Below are 24,570 nucleotides of genomic sequence, written 5' to 3'. Positions count from 1 at the left end.
AGCCGTTGCTGGCCAAACACAGGCATAGCTCAGCTGTGTGTATAGCCCTTTAGGAGGCATACTGGGAATCCAGCAAAAGGAGCTCTGGCTTAAAGGCCCTATGGGAGTGGAAATAGCATTGAGAGTAGCAATAGGCCGCTCTCAGTGCACGAGATTTCTAGCTGTCCGACATAGGCTGTGTAAAAGTCGAGGTCGGACAGACGTACCGTAAGAAGGAGCCGGGCGGTACCCTCCGTGTACGGTCAAAAGCGTGTTCCTGGATGCAGGCAACACTGGTAAGGCTTGGTTAACCAAGGATGGGTTGTGGCAGATCCATGTTCGGGTGCGAAAATATAGTCCCCTCGTGTGGTCAGACGGCTGCTCAGTACATGAGATCTAGTTATGGGGTGAAGGCCACAAAGCCCCTTAAAGAATGGAGTAGGTGGTCCAAGGGAACTAATTGGAGTATCCCTCTGGAAGGAATTTTTGACATATGGCGATGGGAAAAATTTATTACGGAGTTCAGGCCCAGTCTCCAGTCGACAAAAACGTTGGAGGTAGCGCAATGGTGGCTGCAAAAGTCAATCATGGTAAGTAAGCATGGCGTACAGAAAGTGGTTTCAATCCAGAAGAACCAAGTGATGTACACCTGGCCTGAGGGGGTAACTGATGTTAGGGATCCGATGCAGGAAGCAGAGGAGGCTCTATCTGGGCTGACTTTGTTGAAACAGGCTGGATCCACTAATTCCGGGCCGACTGAAACATAACCAGTACCCGAGGTAAGTAAGTCCCCAACTGTCACTTCAACCTCCCACTGCTGACAGGGTCACTTTTGACCCTGCCAGCTCTTCCCAAACCGTTTCTCAAACCCCCTTTCCTGTCCCTCAATCTTCTCCAGAACCCACTCCCTCTACATCTCCTCCCTCTGTTTCTAACTTTGAGGCTTTCTCCACCTGTGACCTACAAACAAACTGTGAGTCTAGAGGGATCGACACCAGATTAAAATATCGGGTGGACTGCATCAATGAGCTCAAAACCTCCGAAACGACCACAACTCCCAAACTGTATCCCAACCTGCATGACCTCAGATTGGATGGGGCTGTGAGTGAGGTGATACGTCTGAGTCCTCTCATGAAGCCTCAATCTCTCGAATGTGTGCCCGGCTCGTTGCATGACCCCCAGTCTGAGGCCTATCCAGAACGAGTACAACAGTACGAAGGACCACCCAACACACAAGGTAAGCGTGTATTAATGGAGAGGGTAGTGTGGCATGTCCCTTTTAACCCTGCAGAAATAGGGACAATCGTGGCTGAGTTACCGGACTATAGGACGAACCCACGTGGGTTCGCGAGGATGGTCAGCCAGAACCAGTTTAGTTATGGCATGAGTGGAACGGATTGTGCCCAGATTCTGCAGGCCAAGGTGGGCCCAGAGGTAACCAGTGTCATTATAGCAAGCTGTAACATCAACACCCACGAGCAGGCCACCTCAGAAGGTAAGGAGTATTGTATAGCTCTTAAATCCACACTTCCAGAACTATATGGTGCTAATTCCACCTTGGATAACCCAGGTGAGAAGTGTGCTTGTTTCTGGCAGCACCTGAAACAGGCGGCACTGGACGCGGACCTCGAGGTCGGGCCTGATGTACCACCCGATGGCACGAAGGTCACTCCCACACATCTTTTGCTCAGGGCCAAATTCTTGGAGGGCATCAACACCAAGATTCGGGACCGGCTACTCCTAGCCAGACCCGAATACAGTGATATGTCCATGTCTGCAATTTTGTCAACTCTCTCCGCTATAGAGAGAGAGATGGATAGAAGGAAGCAGGACAAGGTGGCTAAGGTCCTTGTATCACAGGACCCTGAGAGAGAATGGAAGAGAAAGGATGTTCGGAGGCAAAGGTTTAGTAACTACAAGTGCCATAACTGTGGCCGAGAGGGACACATCTGAAAGCACTGCCCGAAGCCTGTCGATAAACCAGGAGGCAGATGGCAGTTCATGCCAGACAACCCTTCCACGCCTGTCATAGGAATGGTAAGTGATGCCTATGAGTCATCATAGGACATTGGCAAATCGGTGTCAGCACACATCAACCTTTTTCTTGAGGAACTAAAACACCCCCTCCCTTGCCTTATTGACACCGGTGCAGCCAGAACTGTTTTGAGATCTCTGGATCCTCGAGGCAAGGTTCCCCTCTCTGGGAAGAGCACACTAACAGTAGGTCTCACAGGTCAGACAGTGTCATTACAGACCACCAAACCACTCCATTGCAGATTGGGTCAGCACACAGAAACTATCCAGTCAGTATTGGTCTCTGATGACGTTCCCATCAACTTGCCGGGGGCAGACATCCTATCGGAAATTCAGGCACTCCGATGGATGAAGAAAGATTGTGTACCATGGTAGCTTTATCCTACCTCACGGAGCCAACATGTTTTCTGTAGCTGGATGTATTGGCAGAGATTGATCCCAAAATCTGGGCGGTTGACAAATACGATGTGGGTCTCCTGCCGGTGCCACCGGCTACAATCAACATTAGGCCAAGGAGCGTTTTGCCCAGACTTCCACAATACCCATTGAGCGTGGCCCAAATGGACAGTCTGAAAATCCAGATAGACCGTTACCTACAGATAGGGGTCCTCACACCAACGAAATCGTCCTGTAACACCCCACTGTTCCCAGTAGCCAAAAAGACAGCCAAAGAGCTGTAAACAAGATCATCATCAGCGACGCTCCCATGGTGCCCAACCCACAAACTCTACTGGCCTCAATACCACCAAACGCAAAATTTATATCTGTCATTGATCTAACAAACGCATTTTTTTCGGTACCACTGGATCCCCAGTGCAATACCTTTTTTCCTTTTCATTCCAGGGTCAGCAACTCACTTGGACACGTCTCCCTCAGGGGTCAGTGACCAGTCCCTCAGAATACAGCTGCAAATTAAAAATCGTTTTGGATCAGTGGACCCTGATGAATCCAGGGGTGACGTTGCTACAGTATGTAAACGACTTGCTAATTTTCTGTACCACCTAAGAGGATTGTTATCAACATACTGTGTCACTGCTCAACCACCTGGCGGCAACGGGAAACAAGGCCAGTAAGGAAAAACTACAGTTTTGCAGGGAGAAAGTTATCTTTTTGGGGCACTGTATCTCTCAGGGAACCCGACACCTGACCACCCAGAGAGTCCAGAATGATCTGCAAAGACCGAAAAATCACAGGCAACTGAGGGCTATCCTCGGACTGGTTAACTACTGCAGGGACTGGATACCAAAGATCTCTTCTAAACTGGAACCCCTCTACGAGCTGACATCTAAAACACCGTTCCAAATGGCAGACAACAACTGGTCAATCCTCCAGGATCTGCCCCAAGAACTCTCTAAAGCACCAGCCTTAGGTCTGCCCAACTATGACCTACCCTTTTACCTTTTTTGCTACGAAATCAAGGGCCACGCGACAGGAGTATTGACCCAACATGGGTCCAGGTACCGACCCATCATGTACCTGTCAACTGCCTTAGATCTAGTTATCCGAGGGTCACCGGGTTGTGTAAGGGCTGTGGCTGCCTGTGCTGTACTAGTACAGAAAGTTGGCAACATAGTTCTGGACTCCCCTCTCACTCTCTATACTCCCCATCCGGTGCAAGAGATCCTGAATCAAGTCCAAACCAAATATCTCTCTGCAGCCAGACTGACCAAGTACGAGGTAGCCCTCTTGACTCCTACTAACTTGACGATTAGACGGTGCACCATTTTGAATCCGACTTCTTTCTGTTACCGAGGACGAAGAGAAGGGGGGGATAATGGTGCTAATGACCGACGGGACAATTTTTTTTTCAGGTAACCACGTTAAAGAACATCACGACTGCCTTTCTCTGATGGAACTCGAGTCAGCAGCTATCAGTCCGGTGAAGGAGACACTGATCCCAGATGCCCAAAATCTTTTTGTTGATGGTTCCAGATATTAAACCCCATACGGTAAGCCACACACTGGGTATGCGGTGACAATGGTTAGCGAAGTGGTGGAAAAAGGCTCTTTGAGCTCACACATGTCGGCACAGGAAGCAGAGCTGTGGGCTTTGGCAAGGGCATGTGAGCTCCACCGAGGCCGGAGGATTAATGTCTATACGGATTTGAGATATGCTTACGGGATAGCTCATGACTTTGGGCCTATCTGGAGGGCAAGAGGGTTTCTGACCAGTTCAGGTAAGCCAGTAAAGCACGCAGAACTGATTGATAGGTTGTTCATTGCCTTAAGCCTGCCGCACGAAATGGCCATTTTGAAGATTAAGGCCCATACTATGGAGACGACCATGGAGGCCACTGGGAACGCCTTGGAAGATTGGGCTGCTAAGGAGGGTGCTTTGGATCCAGGGGGTGGGACCCTAATGCTTGCTATCCCTTCTGATGTACCGTTAGAGGAGTTTAAAAAACTGCAGTCTCAGGCAGAGATGCAGGAAAAGAGGAGATGGACGGCATTGGGGGCCACCCTAGGACACGATGACATTTGGAGCCTTGACGGCAAATGGTGCCAGCCAAAGTCACTGTTTCCCATGATGGCCAACTCATCCCATTACCCTGTGCACCTGTCAAAAGCGGAGTGCGCGCAGGTGGAAGAGCATTGGATTGCACCTGGGTTCTGCTCTGTGGCCACCACGTTTTCAGCATCTTCCCTAGTGTGTGCTCTGCACAACCCCGGTAGGACTTAAAAGCCACCACAGCGGCACTCACCCAAACCAGATTACCCTTTCCAGCGAATCCAGATAGACTACATTACGTTAACAAGGAGTGGGCCGTACGAGCATGCCCTAGTCTGTGTAGACATGTTCTCTGGTTGGCCTGAAGCGTGGCCCGTCAAATGCGCCAATGCCACGACAACCGCAAAGAAGATCCTGTCCGAGATTGTGTGCCGTTGGGGCCTGCCTGAGACTATCGAGTCGGATTGTAGCTCTCACTTCACTGGGCAGATCTTTGCAGAGGTATGTAGAGCTCTCCACATCAACCAGGGTTTACATACTCCTTATCATCCTCAGAGCAGTGGTAAGGTTGAGCGTCTCAATGGGATCATTAAGAACCAGATTTCCAAAATTATGGCTGACACTCGGAAACCGTAGCCCTAATGTTTCCCTATTGCCCTTTATTCCATATATAAATTCCATCAGGAGTGCCCCCAGAAAACCTCATGGGTTATCACCCTATGAGGTCTTGTTTGGAAGCCCTCCTAAGACAGGAATGTACTACCCCCAACAGCTGTCATCTCTTCATTCTCAGCTGACAGGGTATGTGCAGTCTCTGCAAAGGGAGCTTCAAAAGGTCCACCACCGGGTCCGGGACCCCGACTCAATAACCGGTGTTCATTCTATCCAACCAGGTGATTGGGTTGTCTACAAGAAACATCAGATGACGGGACTAGAACCGAGATATCTTGGGCTGTTCCAGGTACAGCTGAGGCTACTTTCACACTAGCGTTCGGGGCTCCGCTTGTGAGTTCCGTTTGAAGGGGCTCACAAGCGGCCCCGAACGGATCCGTCCAGCCCTAATGCATTCTGAATGGATGCGGATCCGCTCAGAATGCATCAGTCTGGCTCCGTTTGTCCTCCGCTCCGCTCAGCAGGCGGACACCTGAACGCAGCTTGCAGCGTTCAGGTGTCCGCCTGGCCGTGCGGAGGCAAACGGATCCGTCCAGACTTACAATGTAAGTCAATGGGGACGGATCCGTTTGAAGTTGACACAGTATGGCTCAATTTTCAAACGGATCCGTCTCCCATTGACTTTCAATGTAAAATCAAAACGGATCCGTTTGCATTATCATGAACAAAAAAAATATATATATATTTTTTTTATTTTTTTTTTATTTTTTTTTTGTTCATGGTAATGCAAACGGATCCGTTCTGAACGGATCTAAGCGTTTGCATTATAGGTGCGGATCCGTCTGGGCACATACCAGTCGGATCCGACCTAAACGCAGGTGTGAAAGTAGCCTGACTCTGCCAACCCTACTGAAGCTTGAAGGACGAGACAACGGGGTCCACGCCAGTCATTGAAAGAAGCTGCTGAACCACAGGCCAGAATGAGGTGTATCATTTTTACTATCTTTCTTAGCTTTGTGTATTTTATCAATGGTAGTGATTATAAGCATCCTAATCTATTGTTTAAAATGCACCTCCAATTAGCTAAGGCAGCGAATAGGACCAATTGCTGGGTATGCTCGAAACCCCCTCCTTGTCACTACACCCCGGCCATGGCGGCAGTTCATGCCATATATGACGTCCGTATTGGCATGAAAAAGTACGAGAAGCTTGCCAAAACCACTTGAAGACATTTATCTATAGAATTTAACTACACATTCCAGGAAAGGAACATCAGCTATAGTTTTAATGTTAGTTCCTATTCCTGCTTGTTGTTAGACCAACCTATATGGGTATCAGGACAGTTAGGCAGTCCCCAGATGTACTTCAACCTTAAGTTTGGCACTGAGAGTAAATTCATAGGGACCACTACCTGTGAGACAGGTATAACAGTCAACCTGACCAACGAAACTCCCAAGCTCTACAATGACACTAATAGGCCAGACTATATTTGAAGGAGGGAAGGCTGTGATGTCCAGACCAAGGGAACAATTCCCTAATCCATCATGCTCCTACTCAGCGCCAGTGACCATCAGAAAAATTAATCATGCGCAGTGCTGACAGGTCACTACTACTTTTTGTGTGGCTTTTCAGCTTACAAGGTGATTCCCAGTAATGCTAAAGGTTCATGTGTGCTAGTGAAACTTGTACCAGCTTCACATATTGCCGCTAATCGAGAGGATCTGCCATTGCGGAGAAGGGCAAGGATGCAGGCTAGGAATCGCAGAGAGCTGTTTTCCTCCCATGATCAGGTGTGGGCATGGTTCCCAGCTTGGACTGGGTGGGGTATCTAGTAAATGAAGCGACTGAACAACTTCTCATTCATTGTGGATGAGATGTTCAACGAGACCGTTGCAGCAGTGCGGGAGATCACTGAAGAACAAAAGCAGATGAAAACCCTCGTCTTACAGGAGAAGATGGCACTGGATTATCTTTTAGCTTCTAAGGGGGGTTTCTGTGAGTTTATAGGAGGGGACTGCTGTACTTGGATCGCAGATACCAGTGATAAAGTCCAGGCCCATATGGATAAGGTTACTGTACTTCAGGGCAGAGCTAGGGCTATTGCTAAGGAGGGATGGAATCCTTTCACGGCTTTGGGTGGTTTTTGGGGATTTCCTGTATTCCATAGGTAACTGGTTGAAGGAAGTAGGAGTATACTGTATATCCTCATGTTGTTCATATATATCCTGGTGAGATGTTCTTGCTGTTTGAGCGATCGGATCGCCCAGGCACGTGCAGATGATCACATCCTTATCGCAGCTCAGGAATATATTACGGATCAATGTATGTCTTTGATGGAAAGGATGTCCAACTAAACGCCCATTGCCACACCACACCTCCCCACATCAGGACCTCCCTCAGAGTCAATTCCCGAAAGAATTGAGCATCATCATGGAGTCAATGACACCCAAGGAGCACCACAATCGACGAGGGCAAGCTGAGGAAACCGAAGATTCAGCAAGAGATTCAAAGAACACAGGGGACTTCCAACTGTCGTGGAAATTTTTATTAGCTTAGGATTACTATAGTGGACTTTCTCTTTAGCTTAGGAATGTTATGTAGGTTTATTTTGTATATACCTCCCTGTGTAAGGTCTGACCAGATTACGCTTATAAAGGAGCATGATTGGGTCACGACGTTACAAGGGAAATTCTATAGATCAGCACTCGGGTTCCTACCCCCCCGTGTGAAAGCTGCCACCGTTGGTTTGAGGGGGATCTAATGGCTGCTGGCTCTGAGAGCAATGTTCTTAGTGAAAACTACCAATGGGTCCTCATTAGCAACGGTGGGGTATAGCACACTGCCGGTTTCATTGAAACATGGGGGCCCCAACATGCTGCAAAATATTGGTTGGTGGGACTGATGGCCATGTGAATGCTATATCACCTTTCTTGGTCGACCCTGTTTTAAAAGACCGTCATCAGGGACTGATCCCCCCTTTCGGAACAATGTCTAACAGAGGTTCACTTTGGGTCAGTAGGATATCTGTATCGAATTAAATAGATATTGTGCCATATCTGTTTAAATAAAAGGCTGATTCATTTGGAAGCATTTGCACATGTTCTGGGTGTGGTGGTGGATTGTGAGCATGTTTGAGCTCCACCCACTGGCATTCTCAGGAAGTGTGCAAATGTGTACCTTTCAGTTCTGAAATGTATTCCTATTGGTCAAGGCATAAGGTGGATTGTACCTGCCTATCTGTAATATTATAGGGGGGCCATGTGCCATGGAGGGCGGGGTTAGCCCAGTAAAAAGGTCTAACACATGTTAACAGAGACAGAATTTCTTAGACACGAAGCAGACTGTACGTGAGTCTTATTTCATCGGTGCTGGTTGCTTACACTTGCAAGTCTCCATATATCTAAAAGAGCTAATAGTACTTCACAAGGATCAGGATCCGACGGTACCAGAGACCAAAACTACCACTACAATCCTAATACGTAACACCCCATCAATTATGTACAAAATGAATACACACCCGTTCTGGCTGAACCTCTTGGGTTCCACAGATAGGGTCTCCCACCAATTAACTGAGTTCCTGGCGACGCACGATGGGGAATCCAACCTGGCGTTTGTGTGGGACACCTTAAAGGCGTTCCTACAGGCTTGTCTACATTCCAGCATCTACTATATCAAAAAAAGACACTAGCCGCTCGGAGATAGAACTAGTGAAACAGTGTACTGCCCTAGAACAACAGTTCATTGAGCACCTGACTGATGCTAATAGGACAACTTGGCTCCAGGCAGGCAGGCAGGCAGTATTTAACAGTTCTCATAGATAAGGCAGAGAGGAAATTGTTCTTTATGAAACAAACTGCATTTGAATTGGGCAATCGGTCATCTAAGCTGCTAGCACAGCTGATCCGCCACTCCCTGCCCTCCTCTACAATCCTTTTAGTCAAGACACCAACTGGTGAGGAACATCACACTCAGGCAGAAATCATTCAAACTTTCAAACACTTTTATACGGATCTGCATAAAGATCCAGCATAACAGCATTCAAAGGCAATTATAACCACGTATTTAGAAGGTGTCTCTTTCCCTAAACTTACCGCAGCACAATGCACCCAACTAGAACAACGAATCACTCTGGAGGAGTTCCTACAGGCCATCTCAGACCGAAATAACAGATGGAGATTTATGCCAGATACTCAGACGTATTAGCCCCTCAGCTGTTGTCTACTTTCCATTCAGCTCTTGAGACAGGGCAATTGCCGACCTCATTTAGGGAAGCTACTACTGTACTGTTACTTAAATCCGACAAAGACTCCCTGGAATGCAGCTCATATAGGCCCATAGCATTACTAAATGTGGATTACAAAATTCTAACTAGAATATTAGCGACCCGTCTCAATTAGGTAATTTTGTCATTGGTCCACCCGGATGAAATGGGCTTTATGCCCGGAAAATCCACCACAAAAACATTAGACGGGTTCAAGTTGTCACTCAGGTAGGCTACTCCCTGAATGCAGACTGGGCCCTGGCATCATTAGATGCTGCCAAGGCATTTGACTCCTTAGAATGGGTTTATTTGCTAGGTTGCCTGCAAGGTTTTGGGTTCCGTCCCCAATTGCTCAGATGGATCACACTTTTGTACTCCAGCCCGGTAAGCAGGCTGCTGGTAAATGGAGAATTATCCAAAAGTTTTCCTATACACAGAGAAACACGACAGGGCTGCCCCGTGTCACCACTCTTATTTGCCTTGGTGGTGGAAACACTGGCTATTAGAGAGCGGTGTAGTGATAATGTAACTGGCATAAAATTGGGAGAAAGAGAAGTGCGCATTGGCTTTTATACCGATGATATGATTATATATCTGTCATCCCCAGACTCATCCCTTTGCAATACGGTGGCTTTGATAGACTAATTCGGGAAGTACTCCGGCCTAAAAATCAATTGGGAGAAATCTGTATATATGCCCCTGTGCAGAGCAGAATGGACAGGTCCCTCCCATGTGGCAGGGCTAAAAGTAGTAGACACATTCAAATATCTGGGCACCCCCATTACTAAGCGACATTCCCAGGCGCTGTGACTTAATATTCACTGTTAAAACAATGTTCTTTACCAAGGAAGGATCACAATGTCATCTGAATTTAAAGGGTTTCTACCACTTCGTTTGACATATTTAGCTGTCAGACACTAGCGATCCGCTAGTGTCTGCTCTAACAAACCATCCTAATATAATAGGTTTTGGGGCAGCCGTTTCGCTAAAAAAAGAACTTATATCTATATGCTAATGAGCCTCTAGGTGCTATGGGGGCGTCATTAGCACCTAGATGCTCCGTCTACCTTCATAAACTGCCATCTCCTGCTGAATGCGATTCTCCCCGTGCGCGTCTCTGTTCGGTGCATGCGCAGTGAATGTCTGACCGCTTCCCTGCTCAGACATCTCCACTGCGCCTGCGCCGATGACATCATAGTGCTCCGAGGAACAGGCGCAGTGGAGATGTCTGTGCAGGGAAGCGGTCAGACATTCACTGCGCATGCGCCGAACAGAGACGCGCACGGGGAGGATCGCATTCAGCAGGAGATGGGCGGGCTGGAGGGACGCGCTGGGCGGCGGCAGTTTATGAAGGTAGACGGAGCCTCTAGGTGCTAATGACGCCCCCATAGCACCTAGAGGCTCATTAGCATATAGATATAAGTTCTTTTTTAGCGAAACGGCTGCCCCAAAACCTATTATATTAGGATGGTTTGTTAGAGCAGACACTAGCGGATCGCTAGTGTCTGACAGCTAAATATGTCAAACGAAGTGATAGAAACCCTTTAAGGATGTAATTTATCTTTGTTCTTATATAAGAAGAGACAACACACTGGCTGGAGGTGCAGCAGATTGTCTGCGGTATATTGTCAAAGTTGAGTTTATATAGACAATCTTAAGGCATAGTGAAACTGGTTTGAACTAGTTTTAACAACATATTCACAGTTTAAAAGACATATGGAAAAAGTTACAGACATTGGGGGCAGTTTATCAAAAAGTGCCTGAGAACAAGATCTGTTCCAGCTGTCCACTGTTATGCTTGTCTCTAGTTTCAGGGTGGCAATGATATATGTCTCCAGGGCCTCTGACCTCTTTATTGCATAGACCAGGCCCCTGCACATACATCAAGTAATTACAATAAAGTATATTCTAGAAATTTTCCAAACATTCACCCATTATTTGCACATATACGGGACAGATTTAAAAGTTGGAAATCACTGCCCCTCTCTGTAGCAGGGCGCATTAACCTAGTAAAAATAATTATACTTCCCAAGGCTCTTTACACCGTTCAACACTCAGAAGTACGTATACCAAAATCAGTATTCAAAGAAATGGACTCTCTGACTAGGGTCTTCATTTGGGGCAGATCTCGCTCCAAACTCAGTCTAGATACACTGAGGCGCCCCAAATCTGAGGGAGGGATGGCGCTACTGGATAAATTTATTTATTACTTAGAGGGCCAGCGGCAGCTAATTCAAACTTTATACGCATTGGAGGAACTACCCACCTTGGAGTATTTCTTGAAACATTACCTGAACTGCCACACATTATGGTAGGTCTTGGAAATATCCCCCAAATTCCAGACACCATTGCTCCCTCTACACAGGTTAGCTCGAATGGTTTGGAGGGAGGCCAAATCAATGTGCCGATTCACAGACATTGTCTCAGACTACCGCACTTACAGGCTGCAATGGGGGCGGAGAGATGGAAATTAGCTGGGGTAAAAACCTTTGGTGACATTTATGAACAGGGAGTGCTATTCGCTATATCTGGTATATATTTCATAGTACTCTTTGTCTACAATTTACAAAATCCTTCATCCTTCTAAAGAAATGCCTAGCATTGACCCAAATTTGACCTGAAGGTTTCTCAATCAAGATTATAGAACAAATACACTTTTCACAACATTCATTACACGATGGTAGACACTTTGACATGGAATGGGTGTTATTATTTGGGAAATGTGCCTAGATGTTTTATTTTTTTTACAGTTTTCTACCTATGGTTTTGTCTTCAGTCCAAACAATGACCTCAGACCACACCTAATTGAACTCCTTTTCCATTCAGGGTTTTATTTATTTGACCCTCATACATTCACACAAATCATTCAAGGATTTGTTTAATGATTATAATCATTCAAGAATTATTTATACACAAAACATATATTTTATGGCCAAGTGGGATGACTCAAAAAGTTTTGAATAACATTGCTCGCTGCACTATGATTCGGGCAAGAATCAAAGCCGCTTTCCAAAACATTATTTTGCCAGGACTGTAATGTTGGCCGCACTCTGGACACCCAGAGCCACTAGTCTAAATATAGTCCTCAGACAGTAATGTCTCTCACCCGAGGTTACCCTGACTGGTATTCGTAAGAGACTGTCTTAACCACCTCCCGACCGCCTAACGCTGGATTGCGTCCTGCGGGCGGCCGGGTTATTCCTCCTGGACGCATCGGCGCGTCCTCTCGCGAGACGCAAGATTTCCTGTATACGTGCGCACACAGGAGGGCGCGTTTACAGGATCGGGAGGTAAACGAGTGGATCTACAGCCTGCCAGCGGTGATCATTCGCTGGCAGGCTGTAGACGCGATTTTTTTAACCCCAAAAATGTATATTAGACGCTGTTTTGTTAACAGTGTCTAATATACCTGCTACCTGGTCCTCTGATGGTCCCTTTTGCTTGGATCGACCACCAGAGGACACAGGCAGCTCTGTAAGTAGCACACTACACCCCCCCCCCCGTCACTTATTAGCCCCTTATTAACCCCTGATCACCCCATATTAGACTCCCTGATCACCCCCCTGTCATTGATCACCCCCCTGTAAGGCTCCATTCAGACGTCCGTATGTGTTTTGCGGATCCGCAAAACACGGACACCGGCAATGTGCTTTCCGCATTTTGCGGATCCGCACAATGCCAGAACTATATAGAAAATGCCTTTTCTTGTCCGCAATTGCAGACAAGAATAGGACATGTTCTATAGGCTCTACAAAAAACGCAGTGTTCGCCCGATCAGGCCTGATCTTGTGTGCACACTTGCGTTCAGTCCGCCCCACCGCAGTGACAGAATTTTTTTTTTTTCTGATCACTGCAAAAACACCGTAAAATCGCTGCGGCGCTATAAAGATCACTTTTGAGGAGCATGGCGAGTTCATAGAAGACTTTTTTTTTTTGGCACAAGTTAGCGGAAATTGTTTGTTTTTTTTGTTTTTTCTTACAAAGTCTCATATTCCACTAACTTGTGACAAAAAATAAAATCTCACATGAACTCACCATACCCATCATGGAATCCAAATGCGTAAATTTTTTTAGACATTTATATTCCAGACTTCTTCTCACGCTTTAGGGCCCCTAAAATGCCAGGGCAGTATAAATACCCCACATGTGACCCCATTTTGGAAAGAAGACACCCCAAGGTATTTAGTGAGGGGCATGGCGAGTTCATGTAAAATTTTATTTTTTGTCACAAGTTAGTGGAATATGAGACTTTGTAAGAGAAAAAAAAATAAAAATAAAAATCGTTTTCGGCTAACTTGTGCTAACTCGCCATGCCCCTCACGGAATACCTTGGGGTGTCTTCTTTCCAAAATGGGGTCACTTGTGGGGCATTTATACTGCCCTGGCATTTTAGGGGACCTAAAATAGTTTGGAATCCAAATGCGTAAAAAATGCCCTGTGAAATCGTAAAGATTCTCATTGGAATTTGGGCCACTTTGCGCACCTAGGCTGCAAAAAAGTGTCACACATGTGGTATCGCCGCACTCAGGAGAAGTAGGGCAATGTGTTTTGGGGTGTATTTTTACATATACCCATACTGTGTGTTAGAAATATCTCTGTAAATGACAACTTTTTAATTTTTTTTATACAAAGTTGTCAGAGATATTTACCCAGCATGGGTATATGTAAAAATACACCCCAAAACACATTTCCCTACTTCTCCTGAGTACGGCAATACCACATGTGTGACACTTTTTTTCAGCCTAGGTGCGTAAAGGGGCCGAAAGTCAAACGAGTACCTTTAGGCTTTACAGGGTTGCTCACAATTTAGCCCCGCCCAAAATGCCAGAACAGTAAACACACCCCACAAATGACCCCATTTCGGACTCAGACACCCTAAGGTATTATCTGATGGGCATAGTGAGTTCATGGAAGTTTTTATTTTTTGTCACAAGTTAGCGGAAAATGATTTTTTTTTATTTTTATTTTTTTCTTACAAAGTCTCATATTCCACTAACTTGTGACAAAAAATAAAATTTTACATGAACTCACCATACCCCTCACGGAATACCTTGGGGTGTCTTCTTTCCAAAATGGGGTCACTTGTCGGGTATTTATACTGCCCCGGCATTTTAGGGGACCTAAAGCGTGAGAAGATGTCTGGAATTCAAATGCCTAAAAATGCCCTCCTAAAAGGTACTCATTGGAATTTGGGCCCCTTTGCGCACCTAGGCTGCAAAAAAGTGTCACACATGTGGTATCGTAGGGCAAGTAGGGCAATGTGTTTTGGGGTGTCTTTTTACATATACCCATGCTGGGTGAGATAAATATCTCTGTAAAAGACAACTTTTCCAATTTTTTTTATACAAAGTTGTTATTTTACAGAGATATTTCTCTCACCCAGCATGGGCATATGTAAAAAGACACCCCAAAACACATTGCCCTACTTCTCCTGAGTACGGCAATACCACATGTGTGACACTTTTTTGCAGCCTAGGTGCGCAAAGGGGCCCAAATTCCAAAGAGTATCTTTACGATTTTACTGGGCATTTTCTACGCATTTGGATTCCAAACTACTTCTCACGCTTTAGGGCCCCTAAAATGCCAGGGCAGTATAAATACCCCACAAGTGATCCCATTTTGGAAAGAAGACACCCCAAGGTTTCTACTGTCTGGGTATTGTAGAACCTCAGGAAACATGACAGGTGCTCAGAAAGTCAGAGCTGCTTCAAAATGCGGAAATTCACATTTTTGTACCATAGTTTGTAAACGCTATAACTTTCGCGCAAACCAATAAATATACACTTATTGCATTTTTTTTATCAAAGACATGTAGAACAATAAATTTAGAGAAAAATGTATATAGAAATGTAGTTTTATTTGAAAAATTTTACAACAGAAAGTGAAAAATAGTTAAGTAGCTGATATGAGTTGCCCATCACTGAGGAAGGGGCAACGTGAAGCCCCGAAACGCGTTTGATCCAAGACCCCCAGCTTACCTTCACACGAACTCCTGTTGTACCCAGTGCCGCAATCATTCTAGGTTGGCGCTATAAATCCGTAACGCTTCCCAAGCAAAGAGGACCTGGCACGCTGACTCACGAGGAGCTGTTAATTCTCATACCCAGAGAACAAGCTCTTTTTTCGTGACCGCCGAGTTATACCAGCGTGGAAGCAGGCAAGCAGAAACTTGGAGGACATCGGCTCTAGAATTACAGGGAGCGGTGCCCAGAGCGACATAGACCGGAGGCGGAGACAACCAGAAGACGAGCAGTCGGATACACAGAGAACCGGAACCGCAGCAGTGAAAGGAATACCTATAATTACTGAACAGTGAGTAGAAGCGGGACACCGCAACCAACACTCACTATAAGAGAACACTGCCTGCATTGCTTTTTTGCCCTTTGGAATAATCTGAGACTTTCTAATTTATCACCCACTCCTAACTTGGATTGAGATATTATTTATGAAGCACCATCTCTGCTATTCCACATTTTAGCTGCATTACTAATTGAGATTAACTTTACCAACGCTAGTCTATTATATATTTATTATATATTTAATTGTATTTTACCAATGTATCAATTTTAGATTTTAAGTAGTGTATTGTATTGCATTTTATCATCCACATCCAGCTTATATTATTAAATTGTTTAATATACTATTAATAAATTGTTTAATTACTATTTCCGTATGGTTCCATGTGTAGTGTGAGTGCCCAGTATATTGTTTTATAGAAAGTGAAAAATGTCATTTTTTTGCAAAAATTTCGGTCAATTTCGATTAATAACAAAAAAAGTAAAAATGTCAGCAGCAATGAAATACCACCAAATGAAATCTCTATTAGTGAGAAGAAAAGGAGGTAAAATTCATTTGAGTGGTAAGTTGTATGACCGAGCAATAAACCGTGAAAGTACTGTAGTGCAGAATTGTAAAAAGTAGTCTGGGGGGGTTTAAGCTAGGGGAGCTGAGGTGGTTAACTAGAGATGACCGAGTTTTTCAAAAATTCAATTAGTTTGGTTTGCGATCCAAATTTATTTGCGGCGAATTTAGTTAAAAAATGGCTATTTCCTGGCTGCAGAGAGCCTTTTTAGTGGTGTAGAACACTGTGCCTTGCAGTAACACATATGTAGTCTTCTCTGGTAGTGAAATTATACTGTGAGCCCGTATTACATGCAGATTTGCGTCGCTCAAAGATTCACTGCACATTTCACTTATTTGTGTAGTCACGGGGCCAAAACTGACCAAATAACTCAAGTATGAACTCAGCCTTACAGGTCGATGTTAGCGCTAATAAGAAGCGCATTCCTTTTACACCGTTGTCAGCTGATTTCATATAGATGTCTATCTATTCTATTAAATGCTTAAACAAGTAGAGAGGGTGTCAGCAGTAAGTTTGTGTTGACATCACTGGTTATTTTGCCCTTCCTCTAATCCGTCAGAATAATAACCCACAAAAAACAGATCCGTCGGTCAGCATTTGGTCAGTAATCCATAAGTATTGCTAATGCCCATAAGAAAAAAAAGAGAAGTGGATCCAAAACAGAGATGACACGTTATTGGAATATTTGCATGTCTTCTGTGTTTTGTACCCACTCCTGCTTTTGGCTACCAAATCACAAGCCAATTCTGATGGGACCATACATGCCTTAAAGCTGCTACACACACAGGATCCGTTTTGTGTCTTATTTTTCCTTCCTTTTGACAGATCAGAAGGGTCAAATAAATGATGATTTCAGTCAGGCCAAAAGGCAAAATAGTGGGCCAGTCATGAAATGGGGAGGGTGAGAACAGCATGAGGAGGCCAGAGATTAGCACAATGACAGTATGGAGATGGCAGCAGCATCAGTAGGCCACAGAGTGGCACAATGACAGAGTGTAAAGGTGCCGGCAGCATCAGGAGGAGGCCACAGATTTGCACAATGACAGTGTGGAGGTGGCAGCAGCATCAGGAGGTCACAGAGTAGCAAGGTGACATAGTGCGGAGGTGGCAGCAGCATCAGGAGACCACAGAGTGGCAAGATGACATAGTGTGGAGGTGGAAGCAGCATCAGGAGACCACAGAGTGGCAAGGTGACATAGTGTGGAGGTGGCAGCAGCATCAGGAGACCACAGATTGGCAAGGGGACATAGTTTGGAGCTGGCAGCAGCATCTGAAGGAGACCACAGAGTGACCCAACGACAGAGTGGGGAGGTGGGTGGAAATAACAGTACCCACTGAGGATTGTGGGTGTAAGAAGGAGCACTTGGCATCAGATGTGTTGCATCAAGCGGGTGGCAGCATCAGAATAGTAGCTGAGGCAGGTAGCCAGAAGAAACCTGTCTCTTTTGTCAAAGTGTTGGTGTGGCACCATGGATGATCTAGTCTGATGCATCAGGCATTGCTGGGTTGAAATCCTGGCTGATCCATGCCTGATTCATCTTGACAAAGGTCAGTCTCTCCACATTTTGGGTGGACAGGCGAGTTCTTCTTGGGGTAACTTTGGCCCCTGTCGCACTAAACACCCGCTCTGATGCCATACCACTGGCCGGGCAGGAGAGCTTTTGCAGGGCAAACTCTGCTAGTTGTGGCCACAAATCCAGTTTGGCTGCCCAGTAGTCCAGTGGATCTTTAATGTGGGGTGGCAGGGTACTGTCCAATTATGCCACCGCCTGCTGGTTCAGGTCTTGCTCCAGGTCTAGCTACTGCTGCTGAGTAGTTTTTTCAATAGGCAAGTGAAGAAAGCTGCTCATCAGCGACTCTAGACTGAAGTTGCTGCTGATGGAGCTGGTACTGCTCCTACCAATGCTCCCCCCCCAAGACAGCTCTGCAGAGGAACATGAGAGTAGAGTGCCCTGCGAGTGGATGGACTATGGCGTAGATATGCAGCGCCCAAATCACTACATAGGATGTCTCCATAGTAGTTCAGTTTGTCCTCCCTCTCAGTGTGTATGAAAAAAAAAGGCCCCCATTTTGGACTGATAGCGAGGGTCCAACAAGATTGAGAGCCAGAAGTCATCCCTCTGCCCAATGGTGACAATTCAGCTGTCACTACGCAAGCAAGTGAGCATGCATCAGGCCATTTGTGCAAACGACTCAGAGAGACTCCCTGCCTCCATCTCCACTGCATACTGCCATGGTGTGTCTGGGTATTCTGCCTTCTCTTCCTCATGGCCCTGTAACTCCTCTGGCTGCTCCTGCTCCTCCTTTCCTGTCACCTATGTATATAGACCACCCATTTCGCTACACATTGCTGTGATCCAATGTCCTCCTCCTCCAGTTCAGCCCCCACAGGGCTCATGTGGCCGTGAGATCTAGGCGCCACGTCTCCAGTCCCCTGACCAGCCAGATTTACCAGCATCTGTTCCAAGACATGAAGCAGTGGTATGATGTTGTTCATCCTGTAGTCCTGGTGACTGACAAATAATGTGGCCTCCTCAAAGGGCATGACCAAACGGCAGGTGTCACACATGAGCTGCCACTGGCTGACATCGAAGTTACACAGGGGAGTACTCCTGTCCGCTTGGATAAAGAAATTGTTGATGGCCTTTCTCTGTTCGTATTGTTGGTCCAACATATGGAGGGTGGAATTTCAACGGGTGGAAACGTCGCATATCAGCCTATGTTGGGGGATGACGTTTTGCTGCTGGAGCTCAAGGAGGGTGTGCTTTGCGGTGTTCGAGTGGCTGAAGTGCATTCAAAGTTTCCTGCCACTTGTTAGGATGTCTTGCAGATGGGTGGAAGACTTCAGGAACCGATTGACAACCAGCAGGGCGCATGGCTCTGCTCTACTTCACACAGCGCTGACACCATGTTCTTCCCATTGTCGGTCACCATGGTTCCGATTTTCGCCGTTGTCGCAGAGAAAGCCAGAATTCGTTTTCTTGATGAAGGACACGGAGCAGTTCCTCCCCTGTGTGACTCCGTTCACTCAGGCAAACGAGGTGCAGGTATGCTGAAGGGGCACTGAGAATGGTCCCTGCAGTGGAGGCTGAGGACATGGTGGAGGATTAGGAGGCAGAGGCAGACATTGTGGCAGGACCAACGGTGTGAGAACTTGGAGGCAGAAGCGGCATCACCTGGCCAAGTTGCTGGTGTGGCTTTGCAGGAAAGACATTCACCCAGTGGGCCGTAAAGGACATGTATTGTCCCTGACCATAGTTACAGCTCCACATGTCGGTGCTGCAGTGCACTTTGGTAGACACCAACAGGCTCCAGGACTGGCCCACACATTCTTTTCTACATGTGCGTGCAGGGCTGGTACTGCCTTTTTGGCAAAGAAATGACGGCTTCGGACTCTCCACCTTAGCTCGGCACAAGCCATCAGTTCTCTGAAAGGTGCAGAGTCCACATTCAGCTTCTGCGCAATTGGATGAGTGCATGCATACTGTTGTCTCTTGGCAATTGCTTCGGTGATCGATTGATGACAGAATGACTGACGAGGAGTAGGAGGCGAGGAGCAGGAGCATCAGGACCAGCAGATCATGGGAAGGACAGACAGTTCCCTTCAGCTGAGGTGGTGGAGCCTTGACTGCCTAAAACTGGGTGTGTGCCACTGTGTGGTTGCTGCGGCAGGCTGGACCACCACATCGGAGCCACGGTTCTCCGAGGCCATTTTATGGTGACGCTGCATATGTTGATGCAGGGCCGTGGTGCCAACTGAAACCCTGGCCACGCTTCACCTTCTGCCCACAGATTCTACATATGGCCATGGTCACCTCCTCCAGTGGCTTAACAAAAAACTGGCACAACCGCCGAGTAGGTGATTTTACCGCCAACACTATGCACTGACTGACTGCTACCGCCGCTGCCTCCGTGAACCCGTGCACCGCTACTTCCCGGGCAGGTAGGCTCCTGCGAAGATGGTGGTCTACCCCAGGCACATTTGGCTCTTGACCTCCCACTGCTTCGACCCTGCTGACTCCCGGCCACGCTAGCGACTTGCTGGCTGTGCTGCTGCCTCACGGGCAAGCTGCCACACTCTTCTCCCGATGATGATGAAGCCCCTTCGTCACCCGGCTCCCAAGTGCGATCAGCTACATCATCAACATCGAGTACTGTCTGCACGTCACTGATGTTCTCCTCAATCGTCTTTGGGTCAGGAGCCTGACAGCTTGCAACATCAGCTCCCATGCCACTCTTCTCATCACTACTTGCCCGCCTAGTGAAGGAAGCGGCGGATGTCTCCTCTACATCTTGGCTTGCCAGTTGCTGCTGACTGTCTTTTAGTAGCTCGTCCTCACTGTATAGTGGAGCTGAGCCCACAGCATACAATACTTCTCTGGCTGAGGGAACAGAAAAGGACAGGGGCAGGTTGAGGACAGGTGAGGGCACAGGGCCTGCTCCTGGGCCATGCCAACTAAGGGTTGTGTCTGACGAACCCACTGACTCTTGGCTGGGGGTGTCTGATGTCACTTGGGACGAAGTGGATGACCAAGTCAACCATTCAAGAATCGCTGGGTTGCTGGTCACGACACGACCGCTAGCTGACACTGGGAGCTCAGGCCTCTTGAAGTGACCCCTGCTGCCACGGCCTCTTACTCTGCTGCGACCTCTGCTTGCGCCAGAAACATTTAGGTCTCTGCCACTCCCCTGTGCAGGGCCTGGCGCTTCTCTGTCTGACATACTGTTAGATCAAATATATAAATAAAAAGGAAATTAAAACACCCCAAAACAGTCTGCAATTTTCTCACTTCACCACACAATGGCTAATAAGCCCTTTTCCCCCCCACTAATACACACAAAAAAGGGCTTTAGAACATATAATTACACCCCTGAACGGCAAATATATTTTTCTTTTTCCACTAATACACGCTACAAAAGCCTTTAGAACATATAACTGCACCACTGAATGGCAAATATATTTTACTTTTGCCACTAATACACAACAAAAAGGGCTGTAATTTTAGCACTTCACCACACGACGGCTAATAAGCCCTTTTTCCCCCACTAATACAAGCCAAAAAATGCTTTACAACATATAACTGTACCGCTCAAGGGCCAATAAGACATAGAAATATTTCCTTGTAATGAACCCTGTTAATGCCTGTGTCAAACAGCACGGTTTGCTGGAATTACATAGCTGTATAATGGCAATTTGTATCACCAGTCAGTGCAGCAAGGTGTAATAGAATTGTTCCTATTACCCACGCTGTAACCTCGCCTACTGAACCATGTTCAACATAAATGCTGTGAAATGATTCCTCCCTATCCTTTCCCTACACCTTGAATAATCTTTCCCTGCACTTGTAAATCGTTTTTTTTTAGGACTGTCCCTAGCGCCTGCTGACATCTCTCACTGCACTAAGTACACTGGAAAATGGCAGAATCCAAAATTTCTGAGGCTATTTATCGGGCTGTGACATCACAGGGCTGGCTGACTGCTGATTGACTGCATTATGGGTAATCCCGCCTTCCCAGAGTTCATTGCTCTATGTCCTCACACAAGCAGCCGCCGTTTTAGGATTTTTTTTTTATTCATTACGAATTGTGAGGAAATTAGGTGTGAATCCAATTTTACTGAACTTTGGATCGAATTACACTTCGTCCGCTTCGATTCGCTTATCTCTAGTCTTAACTCTTACATTTGCAACACTGAGACATGCAAAATAGACAACTTACATACAGTACAGACAAAATAAACAATTTACATAAAGATACTTAGACAATAGTTAGTTACATAAACACAGCTACATGTTGCATATCCCTAAAGTCCCTACCTGCCAGGCACCTATCATCTTTTACATGCACATGGAGTTATTTATTCCTGTAACCTTCTCACACAGGCTATGGCCTTTACCCCCTTGAGAATCCTATCTCAAGTGCTCAAGACTCTACTCTTGAGTTTCTGTCTTCACTAAATCTAATCTTCCTAAAACTCCAAAGACCCCGTCTTGTATTGGTAATCACAGTAATAACTACATCTATATACCAATAGAAATAGTTACTTACTCACCTATATTCAGATGATACTGGATCCTTGATTTTCCAAACTATGTTCTTTGAATCCATCACTCCACCTCATCCTTCCACCTGCTGGCCTCTGTTTAACAGCAATTCAGCCAGAGGTCTTTCCAAATCAGGGAGTCAGGGGACTCCCCGCCGTCGACTGTGTTCAGCCGTGATTGAACCGAGGTTTTAGGAAATATTGGATTCCGGCTTGAAGGGCCAACTTAAATAAAATAATTTTCTTTACCAAGGAAGGATCACGATTAATGTTGAGCGAGCATGCTCGGCTGAACACCAGTTCGGCTTGAGCATCGTGATGCTCGGCCAAATACCTCGAGCACGATGCTCAGTGTATTTAAATCCAATTTACCTCTATTTCTGAAAAGTTTCAGCTGGGATTTGAACTCACAACCTTCTACATTAGCAGAACGGACTTTAACCACTCAGCTATAAAGCTGAATGATAAACTATGTCAGAAAAACCTCATAGTAGTTTGTCATGTAGAAAGTATTACTATACAGCAGAAGTATCATTTCATATTTCATTGTAAGTTAACATGTAGCTGAATAGCGTAGTGGTTAAGGTTCTTGGCTCTAATGTAGAAGGTTGTAACTTCTAATCCCGGCAGAAACTTTTCAGAAATATAGGCTAAATATATAAAAATGAAGAAAATCTGGCAGCACTCCCTTCAAAAGTGACACAGGGTGCCCGCAGTGGTCCCTCGACTCAGGACGGAAGACAATGAAGAAAATCCGCACCACTCCTTGAAAAATAAAATGTGCTCTTTATTCACACATATCAAATGTTGACAACGTTTCGGTTCTCCCACAGAACCTTTCTCAAGTCAGGTGAAACATAAAGTGCAATAGTGCCAGTATAAATACATCATCAGGTTGTTACCAATTAATTCATCAACCAATACAAAAGAAGTGCACTCCCCTTTTATGGACATGTTACAATTCATTCCTTAGCAACACATGTTCACATAAACACCGATATAACAAGTGTCTTACATATATATTGTGTATTTATAACCCCAATATCGATCATAGTTTTCATAAGTGATATATTAAAGTGCATATAATAAAGTGCATAGTGCTATAAAAACTCCTTAACATCTAATACCTTGCTGGGGGTTTGTGGAGTAGAAGGAGATGGCGTCTTAGCTTCTATAGATGCACGCCATACCTCCGCGTCTATTCCTCTTACCCCTACTGTTAGGCGGTACATAACCGCTCTACGTCACTGACAGGCGGAGACCAGGCATCACGACGTCCGGTATACTGCGTCGGCGCGCATCACGTGCATCACGTGCCCGCGTGCCCGTCATCACAGTCACCAGCGTCACTTCACCTGCTCCTTCCGCCATTTTACACTAGGGCAATATTTTGGGCAATGACTATATCTAGTACCTTTCTGACTCCTGTTTCGTATTAGCTACAATTATTAATCCAGCATAGGTAAACGCCTGATTCTACTTGCAAATAATGCAACTAAAATAAAATCACATTATGACATCATTATTCCACGTAACATTCCATTAAATCCACCCTATACAGCATACTGGATACATCGGAGCCTGGGCACTGTGAAGGGATATTAACTGAACATTCCCCCTGTTACCCTAAATTCGACATTTAACCCTTTGGGTTTCAAAGTGTCCAGACGAAAAATCCATCTGAGCTCAGTTTTTTTTAAAATAGTTAACCTATCGCCTCCTCTTTCTAATGGTTTTACATGATCCAGGATCATAAATCTCAGATCATTTTCCTTGTGATTTTTTTCCACAAAGTGTTTTGATACCGGCAAATCTTTTCTTTTATTTCTGATGGATTGTCTATGATTATTTAACCTAGTTTTCATATCGCGCGTGGTTTCACCCACATAGAGCATTTTGCACGGGCATCATAACACATATATCACCCATGATGAATCACATGTAAGGTAATATCTTGTGTTAAATGTTTCTCCCGTGTCTGGGTGTGTGAATACCGACCCCTTGTGCATCAGTTTACAATTCACACATCCCAGACACGGGAAAGACCCTGTACGCCATGTTTTCAAAAATGTCTGTTTTAATTTACCTTTTTCCGGCAATCTAGAATGCACAACCTTGTCCCTAATATTCCCTGCTCTTTTATATGCCATCATAGGAGGTTTTTTAAAAGCTGTTATAGTGGGGTGACCACTACTCAGCAGCCCCCAATGTCGCCTCGCTATCTGTTGATGATACAAATGGTAACCTTTCACTGGCCTGTTTTTGTTTTGTAGTCAATAATTCTTCCCTAGATATTCCTCTTGCTCTCTCAACATGCCTTTTTACCAAAC

The sequence above is a fragment of the Bufo bufo genome, chromosome 8 (assembly GCF_905171765.1).
Source record: "Bufo bufo chromosome 8, aBufBuf1.1, whole genome shotgun sequence".
In the NCBI taxonomy this organism is placed as follows: Eukaryota; Metazoa; Chordata; class Amphibia; order Anura; family Bufonidae; genus Bufo; species Bufo bufo.
Note: the sequence above shows the minus strand (reverse complement) of the source record.